This window comes from Cryptomeria japonica, chromosome 8 (genome assembly GCF_030272615.1).
Source record: "Cryptomeria japonica chromosome 8, Sugi_1.0, whole genome shotgun sequence".
NCBI classification, from domain to species: Eukaryota; Viridiplantae; Streptophyta; class Pinopsida; order Cupressales; family Cupressaceae; genus Cryptomeria; species Cryptomeria japonica.
The window spans coordinates 70527587-70544367 of record NC_081412.1 but is presented as its reverse complement, the minus strand read 5'-3'; positions in this window follow the sequence as shown (position 1 = coordinate 70544367).

Genomic DNA, 16781 nt, shown 5'->3' with positions numbered 1-16781 from the left:
TCCTACACCACATCTTGTGTCGTACGAGTCTTCTTATTTGTCATCATATACCTAATCATATGTCGTACGAGTTATTTTCATCTGTCGTCTAGCTCTGTATCCTGTGTCATATGAAATAGAAATGCACTGAGTATTTTGCCATCCTACGTATACCCCTATGTCATACAGTATGAGGCAGCAACTTGTACGAAACAGAACTATTGTCATCCTATACCTGCTAAATTATCGTCCAGTTTAGAAAATTATGTCGTACGAGTCTCTGGTTTTGTCAGAACAGAACAGTCAAAAATGCCTAAAAATAGTCTATAGCGAACATAATACTGGTTATCATTTTCTTGAGCATAAATAGATCAAGTCAGTGTACCTCTACCATTTGTGTTGCACGATTTGGTCGATCATATTTCAGCTAGTTCAATCAACTACCTATCAAATTTTAGTCACTTAGATAACGTCTTACACAAGATAGATCATTCCTGAAACCAGACTGAATCTTACACTACTCTTAGAATCAACTTAGATAGATGTCTTATACATGATAGATCATTCCTGAAACCAGACTGAATCTCAATTGTTTCCCTCAAACAATACGTTAACAGAACAACTAGCTTTGAAATTGATCTTGACCTCTGCATCACAAACAACTTTAGGTCACACTAATCCATAAAAATTCCTACACAAACCATGAGTTCTCGTAAGAAAAAAGCCAAAGGCAAAGAAAAACCCTTCAAATATCAAGATAATTCATTCTACATGAAGGATCCACTCATTGACATACCGTCATCATCAGGCGGACCAATTTTTGATGAGCCTAAATCTCCCACTATGTATGAGACGAAACACAATGATGGAAACAAGGACGATAATAACATTCCCAAAAATGATAATGATTCCTCATCATCAAGTGAGACTGACGAAGACATTGAACCTCCAGAAAAAGAAATTCATGACTGTCAAAAGGACAAAGTCTTTAGAAAAATGATGAAAGCTATCATGACCCGAGAGAAGGAAGACTATTTCTTAGAACTAGCAAAACAAGGTGCCAAACTTCCTACTGGATATGATTTTTAGACACTCGTTACTAAAAAGGAAGAATCACCTATACTCATGGTACATAAACAATTACAAGCCTTATAGATGGAGGTCACAGAACTGAAGAATAAAGATAAGTCCCCAAAACAATATTCTCTGGAAACAATATGTCCCTTTCCATTTGACAAGAATCTATACATGCCTCCATTTCCTTCACGAGTGGAGATCCCAAAATTTGACAAATATGATGGTACCTTAGATCCTCAAGATCATGTCAGAGAGTTTTGTGCCACCTATATGGAGTTCATACATGATCAAATGTACCTCATGTGTCTTTTCCCGAGGAGTTTAGGGGGTCAAGAAATGGAATGGTTCTCAAGTCTACCCAAAGGAATAAAAACATTCGAAGAACTATTCCAACTATTTTTACAACAATACTCATACAACATTCGACATCCTGTGACTATGATCAATCTTTGCAATACTAAACAGAAAACAGGGGAACCTCTTCTTACTTTCCTCCAACGCTAGAGAAATATGTTCTCTAGGTATCCATGACCTATCCCAGACTCTAAGAAAATGGATATATTTGTCAATAACTTGGTCCCTAAATTGAAATATAGCATACAAATGCAAGTACACCCATCATTTAACAAAATGGTAGATAATGTCATTCGAATGGAAGATGTGCTCATAAAGAAGGGGGATATCACGCCTTGGAAAGAAACACAACCAGGATCTAGCTCTAAAGAGAAGAACAAGTATTAAAAATTTGGCAAAGACAACAACAAGAATGTTTTTAACAATGGAGTAGTAGACACTGTTAAAGCTAACTCAAAGCCCATAATATTCAACTTGGCTAGTGGTATACAAGTACTTAACGCTGCTGAAGTTGCAGCAGAAAATCCACTAAAGAAAATAAAAGAATGGTTCAAAGAAAAGCCTTGGCTCTCTAAATCTAAGCATTATTTTACTCCTCTCGAAGAATCATATGAATCATCTTTCAAAACTATGTTGGAAAACAACTTGATAACGCTACCAGTTAACTCCAGACCATATGATCCAGAAGTCAAACCAAGATGGTGGAGAGAAAATGAATACTGTGACTTCCATCGGAATAAATGTCATAACATAAACAATTGCATGAAACTAAAACATGAGATTCAAGATCTCATAGATGCTAGTAAAGTTGTTGTTGGGAATCATCCGACCAATGCAGATCATAAAGCATTTAAGGACCCTTTGCCTATTTATGAACAAGGTGATTTTTCAAAGACCAAAGGAGGTGCCAAGGTAAATTATACTTATACCAGTCAGGACAATGTTATCAACATGATTGAGCCTTCCCACTCGGAATATTGCAATGTGATTATAGTCCAAGATAAACCAAATGAATCACGATATGCAAGAGCTCTGACCCAATCTCAAAAGAAAGTCACCCTCCAAGGAGCTAGTTCTTCTGACCCAGCTCAAGCAACATCAAACCCACCAGCCTTGCCAAACAAACAAAAAGAATCAACCTTGGACAAATTTAAAAGACTAACTTCATCATCATCTTCTAGATATAGTGTCGTTGAACAGTTGAAAATGACAAATGCTCAAATCTCAATCTTTGAATTGCTAAAACTTTCATCTGCTCACAAAGAGATCCTAGACAAAGCATTGCTCACCACCAACGTTCCAAAAGATTTAGACATTGATCAGTTTCAGTCTATGGTGGGTCATCTGACGTCACCTCACTATCTAACCTTCTCTGAAGAAGATGACAACTCACTAAATCATCCACATAACTAGCCATTGCATATTGAAGCCATGATCCACAAACATAGAGTCAAATGTGTTTTGATAGATGGATGTGTGCGGTTGAATATTTGTACTTACAGTCTACTTACACAACTAGGATTCTCTGAAAATGTCATTGATCCCGGCAAGAAAATAACAATAAAAGCCTATGATGAGGAAGAAAGGACTTCTAAAGGTCTGGTATCATTACCTATCAAAGTGGGACCAGTAGAAATAGATGTCCTTTTCCAAGTACTTGATATTCCTTTGTCATACAATATCTTACTAGGCAAGTCACGGATTCATGAAATGAAGGTAGTACCATCAATGTACCATCAATGCTTAAAATTCCCCTATAATGGAGTTGAAGTCAGTATTCTTCCTGATACAAATGTCATTTGTAATGCATTGATAAAAGGTGCAGATACTTTTGTGCCTCATAATAGGGCAGCCTCTCCAAATGAAGATCCAGAAGCGCTGATGGAAGACTTAGAAAATAGATTGAAGATTACAAATACCAGCATGGATGGCTACAAGATAGAACTGGTACTTTCATTAGTTTCTCTCCCCCCATCACCAAAATAGTTAGGCAAGCCATCAGAGGTTATGAGAACACAAACTTCAGCTCTGAATACCATGTATGATGGTCTCTTTGTACAGTCCTCTACCTCCCTGGTGGATGAAATAGAAGAGGATGTTGTTCTTAATTGGCTCTTTAAGGAAGATAGTCAAAACGAGGAGGTATGACATTGTGAGATTTCCTCAAACCAATATGGTCCTGGCTATAAAATGATTCAATGCATGGGATATCGAGTTACTGGTCCTCTGGGAAAACAAAAGGAAGGTATTACTGAACCAATTCAGCTGCAAACAAAATCCACAAATGATAAGGCTAGATTGGGATACAATCCGAAAAAGACATCATACCAAAAACTTGTTCCTAAGTCTAAGTGGTAGAAAAGGATATCTCCTTCAACATTACATGAAGCAAACACTCAACAAACAAAAGCAGAGTGTAGAAAAGAGAAAGAGGAATCAGCAGTCAAGAAAGAAGAAGTAGTCAGTGCTCAAGCTTCGATGGTGTCAGCTACAATAATACAAGAAGTTGAGGTCCCAGAAGATATAAGAGATGAAGTAGTAAGAATTAGAGAATTGTTTGCACCACTAAAAGTTCCGGTCACATATACTGGCAGGAAGCAAGTAGACAATTCAGAGACTGATTCAAACAAGTATGAATGGGGTCCTGATCGCCTTTCAGATACATCCAGTGTAGAAACTCTAGAAGAGTCTAGTAGTGTCATAGATGATACTCAAGAGCTGATGCGCATAAGACTAGAGAAGGAAATACAAGAAATTAGACAAAAGAGACAAGCAAATTATGAACAAGGACTGAAAGAAGGAAGAATACCAAAAAGCTTCTCATCTATGTACCCCTATGCTAAAATAGAACAAATCAGGTATAGCACTACGCAAGAAGAGTTGGAAGCTACAGAATAAGAACTAGTTATCAGTCCAGAAGAAGCTGAATGGAGTAGATGATAGAAAATCACAGAAACAATAAGATCATGTCAACAAGTGTGTCAGATAAGAATGACAAATGAACCACAACATGAAGGAACTTGCAGCATTAAAGATGTTGGTGTTGATATCATACATACACTTACTAAATCACTTGAAGAAGACTCGAAAACATCATCTTATGACTCTGATGACTCTGATGACAGTCTTATTCAAGACAATATCTACTCAGCCTCAAATTCTGAATCATCTGATACAAACAATGAAAATCTATCTATTGATCTTATCGCTGTCAAACCACAATATGACGTCCAGTCTGGTGTAGTGAACGACATTACAAGTATGTCTATTAGATTAGGTCAACTAAATATTAACATGAACTTTAATAATCATGTTCTGACTCTTCCTAGTCTCGAGACACTTATGCAAGGTATCCTTCTGGAACTCGACTTTTTGATCCGCTATTATGATGACAATACTGTGAACGCTCTCGAACCTATCCAACATTTATCCTTACTACATCTAGAACTAGTTGATTGTACTTTACAAAATCAGCCCATGAATATACCTACTTTTGCCAATGACTATACGTCAGCCTATTATCTCAATGCAGTCGAACCTATGGACTCTTCCACCAATGAATAGAGTGAAAATATGACTAAAGCAGATATCAAGTATCTTAGTCACAAAAACAAGAAAAATAAAAATAAAAGATCTGATGGCGAAAACCACATTGTGGAGGTATCAGAATCTAAAAAAGAGAAAATAAAGGACGTACCTAAAGGTGAAAACCTCTCTGAGGCACCTGAAGGTGAGATACTTGATATACTGCCAAGTCATTTCCAGGAAAAGTCCTCCATATTGATCAAGCCAACTCAGCCAGTGAACATTGGGAGTCAAGAGAAACCACACATCATTCATGTAGCTCAATCACTATCAATAGAAGAATTGAAGGATTACACTCAGCTATTCTCAGAAAAGAAAATAAACTTTGCATGGACATACTCCGATATGCCAGGCTTGGATCCTGATCTTATCATGCACCATCTGTCAATCACACCAGGAGTAAAACCAGTTAAGCAAAAACTCTGTAAGATGCACCTACATGTAGCACTATTAGTCAAGGCTAAACTAGAAAAACTGCTCAAAGTTGGATTCATTAGAGTTATAGATTATGCCAAATGGATTTCAAACATAGTGCCTGTGTCAAAGGAAGAAAAATCTATTAGATTTTGCATAGACTTCAGAGATCTTAACAAAGCGTGTCTGAAGGATGACTTTCCATTACCAAACATTGACATGATAGTCGACATGATTGTCGGATATGAGATGTACTCACTAATGGATGGATTATCTGGCTACAACCAAATCAAAATAGCTCTTGGAGATTAAGAAAAGATAGCTTTCACCTGTGCATGGGGAACCTTTTGCTAGAATGTCATGCCATTTGGGCTAAAGAATGCAAGAACGACCTATCAGAGAGTAGTTACAACTATTTTTCAAGACATGATGCATAAGAATATGGAATTTTATGTTTATGACATATTAGTGAAGACTATGAAGAGATCAACGCATATTCAAGAGTTAGGTCCTATACTAGACATAATGGAAAAGTTCAAACTCTGATTAAATCCAAAGAAGTGTGCATTTGGAGTGACATCTGGTAAACTACTTGGGTACATTATTTCAAAGAAGGGAATCAAGGTTGATCTTGAGAAGGTCCAAGCCATAATGGAAATGTCGCCTCCAAAGAACATTAGTCAAATGAGAAGTCTACAGGGACATCTCCAATCCATTAGAAGATTCATTTCTCAGCTAGCAAACAAAGCTCAACCTTTCATAAAGGTATTGAGAAAAGGAGTAATATACAACTGGGATCAGTAGTGTGAATAACATCTTTAGAAAATCAAAGAGTACCTATCAAATCCATTGATATCAATACCACTGATTCAGGGTAAACCACTAATCTTATATATATCAGCAACTGATTCATCATTGGGGGCACTTCTAGCACAACAGGATGACAACAAAATGGAACGATCTATTTATTAAATTAGTATGACATTGGTGTCTTATGAATTGAACTACACTATAATATAAAAAGCATACTTGGTGTTAGTCTTTGCATCACAAAAACTGAGACACTACATATTAGCACATTTAGTCAAGCTGGTGGCCAAAATTGATCCACTCAAATATCTTCTCAATAAAGAAACACTTACAGGAAGATTGGCCAAATGGGTCATGATCCTTATAGAGTTTGACATTGAATATGTGGAACGCAAAGCCATAAAAGGATGGGTAATTGTTGATCAACTTGTTGAATCTCTGCTTGAGGAAACTCAACCGCTACATATAGAGTTTCCAAATGAATCAATAATGCACCTTACTCAACAACCGTAGATGATGTTCTTTGATGGGTTCTTTATCAAAAATGGTTCTGGTGCAGGAATATTGTTTATTACTCCTTAGAAGTATTCAATCCCAAAGTCTTATAAGATTCTATTCCCCTACACAAACAACATTGCAGAATATGAAGCTTTGGTAAATGGAATGAAGCTAGTTGTTGAATGGAAGGTTGTTGAATTGTATATCTATGGAGATTCTCAACTGGTAGTTAACTAAATCAATGATACATATCAGACTCGAGATGAGAAACTAATGCCTTACAAGAGGATGGTGGACGATCTCAATAAGTACATTGCTTTTGTATCATTCGAGCAGATTCCTAGATCCACAAACAGAGCAGCCGATGCTATGGCCACCTTGGCGTCTATACCTGAGTTACAAAAGTCCAATTTTTGCTTTGAATTCTTGGTGGAAGGGTTACATTATCCGGCCTATGATTCTCCTGAGACCCAAATAGTTTGTGCTATTATTGGACATGACTCATCTCGATACAGCCACATTTACTCTTATCTACGAGACCAAATTATCCCTGAAAACCTTACTTGTAATGAGAAAAGAAACCTAACTCGAAACACTTCATGGTATGTTATCAGTTCTAATGATTTATTTAGACGAGGTTTGGATGGTACATTGCTTAGATGTCTAGAAACTAAAGAATCTAAACGTGCATTATCGGAAGTCCATGAAGGTATTTGTGGATCTCATTCGAATGGTCTTACTTTAGCTCAAAAACTACTAAGAGTTGGCTACTACTGGACAGACATGGAAAAAGACGCCATCAAATTTGCTAAGACTTGTGAGAAATGTCAGCTTCATGTTGTAGACACCTAAAAATGGTCAACGCTTGCGGAATCGTACTTTAACATTTACGCATTGCCTTATTTTAGAGTTTTTGTGTCGCATTAACATTTCTCCTATGTCACACACTTGGTCTTTATCATTTGCGAACATCAAGTCCTTCTTCTGCGTTCTTCATTTATCTCGCTCTCGAATTTGGTCTTGTCGACAACAATCTTCAGTCATGATTTTGGTCAATCTTATCCTATCGCATCAATGTGCGTGCTAATTTGTCATCATTTTGGACATCGTCAATCCTAATTAGGGTTTTTTCCTCTTGTCAATCTTGTCTTATTGTGATCGATTTGTCATCAATCATTATCATTTTCAATCTTGTCGTTTTGCGTTATCATTTTCAATCTTGTCATTTTGTGATCAATTTGTCATCGATTGTCGTCCTTCTCAATCATGTTAATTTGGATCAATTTGTCATTATTCCTCATAAATTGGCACATTTATCAATCAAATCATTTATCAATTCAAAATCATGATCGAATCAACATCAAATCAATATTTTATCAAGACCTAATTCTTGTCCTTGCATTTTTAATTTATCTTCTAGGGTTCTATGATTTATTCATTTAACCTTGTTTGTCATTTTCTCTCCATTTTCCCTCTAGGTTAAATAATTGATTTATTTATCCTAAGTCTTCTTGTCACAATTAGATGTTTATTTAATTGGCTAATTAATTCCTAATTTTCTAATTTCATCATTTCTAATTTTCTAATTTCCTAATTTTCTAATTTTCCTAATTCCTAATTTCCTAATTTTCTAATTTTCCTAATTCCTAATTTCCTCATTTTCTAATTTCCTAATTTCAATTTCCACCTAATTAATGTCTCTCTAGTTTCTCCCTATTTTCGTGCTTCGGTGGAAGCATGAATTTCTCATGCGTCATACATTTGGCATAGCAAGATGTCATAAGCCTCTAGTCTTCTAACCTTTGCATTGGCAATATGTCATAATTCATGACATAGAAGGTGTCATAACCTTCTTTCTTCAACTCAATTTTGCCATTTTTTAAATCAAATGCCTCTAATATAAATTTCATGCTAATCATGTCCTCTCTCCAATTTGTCTATAAATTGGATGAATTTCTTCAATCAAGACTAATCACATTATCGAACGAATCACTTTTTTCGAATCACTTTGTCGAATCAATCACGCTTCGAGTATTCTTGCGCTACTATCTTGTCTACTTGCTTTCATCTCATGTGTATGCACTTGTAGGTGAGATCCACAACAAAGCTATTTGAAGTGAAAGAAGGACAATGGAGCCACATGAAGGAGACATTCAGATCTGCATTTGGTTTGCTTAGTTTTTAATATTGAATGTTTTGCTTTCATGTCTCTATGGGGGCATGCATATGTCATTGTCATTGTCTGGGGCATTTTCATTATTGTTCTTTGAAACAACGCTTAAAATCGCATTGTCTCAAAGAGGGGCAAAATGTAGACACCTAAAAATGGTCAACGCTTGCAGAATCATACTTTAACATTTACGCATTGCCTTATTTTAGGGTTTTTGTGTCGCATTAACATTTCTCCTATATCACGCACTTGGTCTTTATCATTTGCGAACATCGAATCCTTCTTCTGCATTCTTCATTTATCTCGCTCTCGAATTTGGTCTTGTCGACAACAATCTTTAGTCATGATTTTGGTTAATCTTATCCTGTCGCATCAATGTGCGTGCTAATTTGTCATCATTTTGGACATCGTCAATCCTAATTAGGGTTTTGTCCTCTTGTCAATCTTGTCATTTTGCGATTGATTTGTCATCAATCGTTATTATTTTCAATCTTGTCGTTTTGCGTTATCATTTTCAATCTTGTCATTTTGCAATCAATTTGTCATCGATCGTCGTCCTTCTCAATCATGTTAATTTCGATCAATTTGTCATTATTCCTCGTAAATTGGTGTATTTATCAACCAAGTCATTTATCAATTCAAAATCATGATCAAATCAACATCAAATCAATCTTTTATCAAGACCTAATTCTTGTCCTTGCATTTTTAATTTATCTTCAAGGGTTTTATGATTTATTCATTTAACCTTGTTTGTCATTTTCTCTCCATTTTCCCTCTAGGTTAAATAATTGATTTATTTATCCTAAGTCTTCTTGTCACAATTAAATGTTTATTTAATTGGCTAATTAATTCCTAATTTTCTAATTTCATCATTTCTAATTTTCTAATTTCCTAATTTTCTAATTTTCCTAATTCCTAATTTCCTAATTTTCTAATTTTTCTAATTCCTAATTTCCTCATTTTCTAATTTCCTAATTTCAATTTCCACCTAATTAATGTCTCTCTAGTTTCTCCCTATTTTTGTGCTTCAGTGGAAGCATGAATTTCTCATGCGTCATACTTTTGGCATAGGAAGATGTCATAAGCCTCTAGTCTTCTAACCTTTGCATTGGCAATATGTCATTATTCATGACATAGAAGGTGTCATAACCTTCTTTCTTCAACTCAATTTTGCCAATTTTTAAATCAATTGCCTCTAATATCAATTTCATGCTAATCTTGTCCTCTCTCCAATTTGTCTATAAATTGGATGAATTTCTTCAATCAAAACTAATCACATTATCGAATGAATCACTTGTCTCGAATCACTTTGACGAATCAATCACGCTTTGAGTATTCTTGCACTACTATCTTGTCTACTTGCTTTCATCTCATGTGTATGCACTTGTAGGTGAGATCCACAAACAAAGCTATTTGAAGAAGAAAGAAGGACAATGGAGCCACATGAAGGAGACATTTAGATCTGCATTTGGTTTGCTTAGTTTTTAATCTTGAATGTTTTTCTTTCATGTCTCTATGGGGGCATGCATATGTCATTGTCATTGTCTGGGGCATTTTCATTATTGTTCTTTGAAACAATGCTTAAAATCACATTGTCTCAAAGAGGGGCAAAATGTAGACACCTAAAAATGGTCAACGCTTGCGGAATCATACTTTAACATTTACGCATTGCCTTATTTTAGGGTTTTTGCGTCGCATTAACATTTCTCCTATGTCATGCACTTGGTCTTTATCATTTGTGAACATCGAGTCCTTCTTCTGCATTCTTCATTTATCTCACTCTTGAATTCGGTCTTGTCAACAACAATCTTCAGTCATGATTTTGGTCAATCTTATCCTGTCGCATCAATATGCGTGCTAATTTGTCATCATTTTGGACATCGTCGATCCTAATTAGGGTTTTGTCCTCTTGTCAATCTTGTCATTTTGCGATCGATTTGTCATCAATCGTTATCATTTTCAATCTTGTCGTTTTGCGTTATCATTTTCAATCTTGTCGTTTTGCGTTATCAATTTGTCATCGATCACCGTCCTTCTCAATCATGTTAATTTGGATCAATTTGTCATTATTCCTTGTAAATTGGCGCATTTATCAATCAAATCATTTATCAATTCAAAATCATGATTGAATCAACATCAAATCAATCTTTTATCAAGACCTAATTCTTGTCCTTGCATTTTGAATTTATGTTCTAGGGTTTTATGATTTATTCATTTAACCTTGTTTGTCATTTTCTCTCCATTTTCCCTCTAGGTTAAATAATTGATTTATTTATCCTAAGTCTTCTTGTCACAATTAAATGTTTATTTAATTGGCTAATTAATTCCTAATTTTCTAATTTCATCATTTCTAATTTTCTAATTTCCTAATTTTCTAATTTTCCTAATTCCTAATTTCCTAATTTTCTAATTTTTCTAATTCCTAATTTCCTCATTTTCTAATTTCCTAATTTCAATTTCCACCTAATTAATGTCTCTCTAGTTTCTCCCTATTTTTTTGCTTCGGTGGAAGCATGAATTTCTCATGCGTCATACTTTTGGCATAGCAAGATGTCATAAGCCTCTAGTCTTCTAACCTTTGCATTGGCAATATGTCATAATTCATGACATAGAAGGTGTCATAACCTTCTTTCTTCAACTCAATTTTGCCATTTTTTAAATCAATTGCCTCTAATATCAATTTCATGCTAATCTTGTCCTCTCTCCAATTTGTCTATAAATTGGATGAATTTCTTCAATCAAGACTAATCACATTATCGAACGAATCACTTTTCTCGAATCACTTTGACGAATCAATCACGCTTTGAGTATTCTTGCACTACTATCTTGTCTACTTGCTTTCATCTCATGTGTATGCACTTGTAGGTGAGATCCACAAACAAAGCTATTTGAAGAAGAAAGAAGGACAATGGAGCCACATGAAGGAGATATTCAGATCTGCATTTGGTTTGCTTAGTTTTTAATCTTGAATGTTTTGCTTTCATGTCTCTATTGGATGTAATTAGGATTGATCATTGCATTTGTGCTTTTGTGATTGAGCTATGACTAATGTTTATACTATTGGCTTGTGATGATTTCCGATTTCCTAGCTACATTAATTGGTGAACCCGATGTGAACTAACCACTTAACCCTACTTTTGAGTGCCTTTGAGTTGATTTGCAGGTGAAAAACCCAAGAAACGGGGTAATGCAGGGCTTTCTGGGAACTTATGCGCCTATGTTAAGCATTCGGCACCTATGTTAAGCATTATGTGGCTATGTCAAGGACATTTTGTGCCTGTGTCAAGCATTTTGTGCCTGTGTCAAACATTCTGCGCCTATGTAGGGCCAGAAACAGAGGTAAAAAACAGTTTTTTCACTTGCAAATTGTTTTCTTTTGCATTCTGTTTCTGCTTTTTTTGGTTTTTTGGTACTGATTCTCTATGCAGAACTTTGGCATATGCATGGCAAAGACAAAAATGAAACTACTAACAAGTTTTATGCAGGTTCGATAGTCAAAGATCAAACATATCAAACTTCTAACTTGGTGGTTTTGCAGGTTGCCTTAGATTACAACTAAACTTTGTGTTTGAAATTCATATTTAGGCACCTAGTATGATTTCTCAATAGGTTGGAATGAATGTATGTTTGCTTTGATTATTGAGTTTGACATTGGAGTAGGAGAGTATGCTCTCATCCTTCTTAGGGTGATCAGAAATCCAGATCTTCAATACCATTCTCATGTCTTGATTGTGTGTTACCTTTAGAGGGCCTGCCTTCCCGACCATTTGCTTTTGCAAGAAAGTGACAATCATGAGAAGGGAATGACACAAAGTGAGTACAGCTAGAATACCTTGGCATTCTAACTCACTATAAATAAATACCTGATGAGCAAAAGCTTTGAAGGAAGGGTTACATGGGAATTGTAGTTACTTGGGAAGTGATGACCCTTGAACTCTTTCTCATATCAACATCTAAGTAGGACCTCACGGTCTAAATCGTGCTTGTGGGACTACATTTGTTTGGTATCTTGGTGGGCTTAATGTCTCAATCACACTTGCGTGACGCCAAGGAGTAACGCTTAACAGAAATCTTGACTAAACACCTTGTATTTAGAGGCCAAAAATCCTTCTAGTTGCTTGAGAAGGACAAGTTCGGATACTTGGAAGAGATACTAAGTTCGCCATGGGGAGATTTCCATCGGGACTGATGCTTGGCTGCCCTTAGAAGTGAGTGTCATGGAGGGGAGCCCGTGGGGTCAAGCATCTATGTATTCTCCTTGAATCCCATAATGAGTCTACCTCTCAAGTACCTAATGTCCTTTCCTACCATAAGAAATGTGTGAATGAGCATGATTGTCTTGAGTCTAAGTTGAAATATCTTGTCTTCTTTGTTTGTCAAAAGTTGAATTGCATATCATTTCAAAAACAAGACAAATTGATTCAAAACAAGGTTAAAACATAAGAACATTTCATTTAATAAAGTTCAAAGCACCTTCAAACATGGTTGTTAAAAATTGTTCAAAATCTTGTCTCAACATTCATGTAACTTAGATTTAGGTTCATCCTAGGTTTGGATTTTTTGCAAGTTATTGTCAACTACCAAGGTTAGGTTTCACCTAGGTCATACTCCTTTTGCATATCAATAAAAGTCATCCATTTACATGTGTCCTCTTGCATTAGAGTAATACCATTTTCATACATTTGCATTTGCATACCCTAGGTCTCTTCATCAAGCTCAGGTCATTATCATATCATATTAGGGTCATTTGCATAGTAATTGTCCCTTTGCATATAGTGTTAAAACTAGGTTTTGTCATACTTGAGTAATCCAAATCTTTGATAAACCCTAAGTCATTTTTAGGAGGTCTAGACCTTATCAAACCTTTTCTCTTTATATCATTATTGTCATTTGGTCAAACCTAGCTTAGTATCCAAGCATATAGGGGAGACATTGTCATTTTGTCCTTTCGTCACTTGGTCCTTTTGTCCTTTGAGGTCTAGACATCATTTCAATTTCCTAAGGGTCTCTTTCTTAGATTTGCATTCCAAAAAGTTTGTCAAAATTTTGAAAAACAACCAAAAACATAGATTGCACTCTTGCCATAGATTGCATTTTCATCTATTTAGTTTGCATTTAGTTGCATATCATACATTATCCTTGAAAAATTCCAAAAATATTGCATTTGCATAGTGACATGTCTATTGACACAAGGTTCCAAGCACCAATGATGAAACAAAGTTTGACATATCAACCGACAAGGCAATCACAATTATATCCAACCCAACAACAAGGCAATATCGATCAAATTTATCATGATGATGTAAATGTCCAAATACAAAAACTAGAGGAGAAACTAGTTCAAGAAGAGGAGATATTGGAACAAAGAGTGAAAAACATTGAGAAGAATAGATCACAAATGTCCAAAATGTTTCAAAAATTTCTAGGTCGAAATCCAAAGATTGAGCCAACTGATGTAAGATCTCTTCTTAAATGATCAGACATACCAGCTCTCCTCTCCCAAATAGAGATGATGAAACAATTTCAAGAAAGGAGGCAACATCAATTTCAACATTATGTGCCTCCACAACAAGAACAAGAAGGTGTTTACTATCAATCAGATTTTCAACCATCACAACCAATTGTTCAACAGTTCGAACATTGCCAATAGACACAACCAATGGTCCAACATATACAACCAACACAACCAATGGTCCAATTTCAACAATATGTCTAACCAACTATACAATGTCCACAAATAGTTCAACCAATGGTGGAATATTAACAAGTTCAATCAACATATCAATGTCAACAACCACAACCAAACATTCAAAAACAAAGGTTGCAGCACACACCAACCCAAGTTTCAAACATGTCAGAACAATTGAACCAAGTCCAATATCAAAACATGACATTAGATCATAACCAACTCCTTGCCAAACAAGTTCAAATTCCAGATACAACTATGTCAAAACCTCGAAAGAAAGGTGGCTTTATTGCAATGATTTTAAGGAAACTACCAAGTGAGTTCTTTGAGGAAGATCCAGATAATACAATTATGTCTAGCAATGCCTCATCCCCCCGCAAACAAATTGACTCTCTAGTGGCATCTATCCCTACACCTTTAGAAGTTTCCCAAGAACCTTCCATGTTGTCCTCATCAAACAATACACCCAAGGATGCAATTATCCAAGAGCTATCCATAATTGATTGCCAAGATAATCCAATTCATAATGCACATCCTTGTCATGTTTCAGAAATACAAGACCCAATGCCACCATGCACTTTATTGCCATTACCTATTTTAGAGGACCCCATTCGAAGTCCCTCTTCCTCATGTTCAAGCATTGATTCCTTGCCAGAATCCATCACAAATGTTCAAAATGCATTTCCTTCATGCCAAAACATTGATTCATTGTCCGAATCCCCCGTGCATATCCAAAGTCCAACCTCATGTCAAGAGGATAATTTAGAGTATGAAGAAATGTGTCTTAAAATAGATCAAGATCAAGATCCCAAAACCTTATCATCCCATCCAATTGTTGACCAAGATCCCATGTTCCTAGAAACTCACGATAATTCCCCTATTCTTGTCCATCCTATCCAAAGTCCTATTGACACTCCATTTCCCAAGCAAGCTCAAGATATCCCAGTCCATCCAATCCCAAATGATCCCCTTCCATTTCATGAACACAATGTCCTTTCAAATCCCATTGACATTCCACTTCCTAAGAAAGATCAAGATATCCCTTCCATCCTTTCTGATGATCCCATTAAAAGTCAAGAGCAAAACACCTTTAAAGAGGATTCCAATGATCTTCCTCCTTGTCAAGATCAAATTATTCCTTTAAATCCTTCACAAGATCCTTTTGTTCCTCCATCTCCTTGTCCTAATGCTCCATATACACTCCAAGATCGCATTTCTTTTGATGATCCCATTATTCCTCCCATTCCATCTCTTGAAGAGCCTATCATTGAACCATGTCCACAACACAATCCTAGTCCCTCTCATGATCCTAATCCCCCTCATGATTCTAACATGTCAGTGCAAGATGTTCATGAACCCTCGACATGCATAATGGGTTCTTCCACTTTGGTGCAATCCAATCCACTTCAAGATCTCATTATTTCTCTCATCTCATATCCACCTCATAATGGACTCGCATCTTCTTGCCAAAGAAAAGAGTATCCTACAAGTCAAGATATTCATAAAGGCAAAGGAGTAGATCTCCATAAGCAAGAATCCCTTCATGTTAAAGAAGATCTTTAGGGTCATGTCTACACAACTCACTCTCAAGACGTTGGTATCCCTCCATCAAAATCAAAACATATCCCTTCCCCATCATACCTTCCATTCATCTTAGGTCCTTATATCCCTTTGTCCTCTATGCAAGGTCAGCAAAGGCACACATCCTTGAGTAAATTCCATCCATCCAAAAGAACTCCATTTCATTCATATCCATCCATGCATTCCTTTCCCCCTCCAAGCAATTTGGATGCCAAGTATAAAAGTCATAAGTCTAGAAATCCACATGTATTCAAGGATCAACATGTCCAATATAATCGACATGTCAAAACAAAGAACAATATGATCTATAAAGAAAAATATATATCCAAAAGGCCACAAAGGCCCACTGAGCAAAATAAAGAAAAGTCAAAATATATATGGGTTCCTAAATCCCTTGTGCAAGCAATGCACTCCAAGGAACCACAAAAGCATGAAAAATCAAAAACCATGTGGATCCCTAAGCGGCTCCTTCAAGCACAAAAGCCTAAAGAAACATCAAAATTGGAATCTAAAATTTCTATTCCTCCATCCAAACCTCTCAAATCTATTCCTCCATCACCTTCATCATCTATTTTGGGCTCTTATGTCCCAAAATCCCAAGCTATTCCTCCATCCAAATCTCACAAT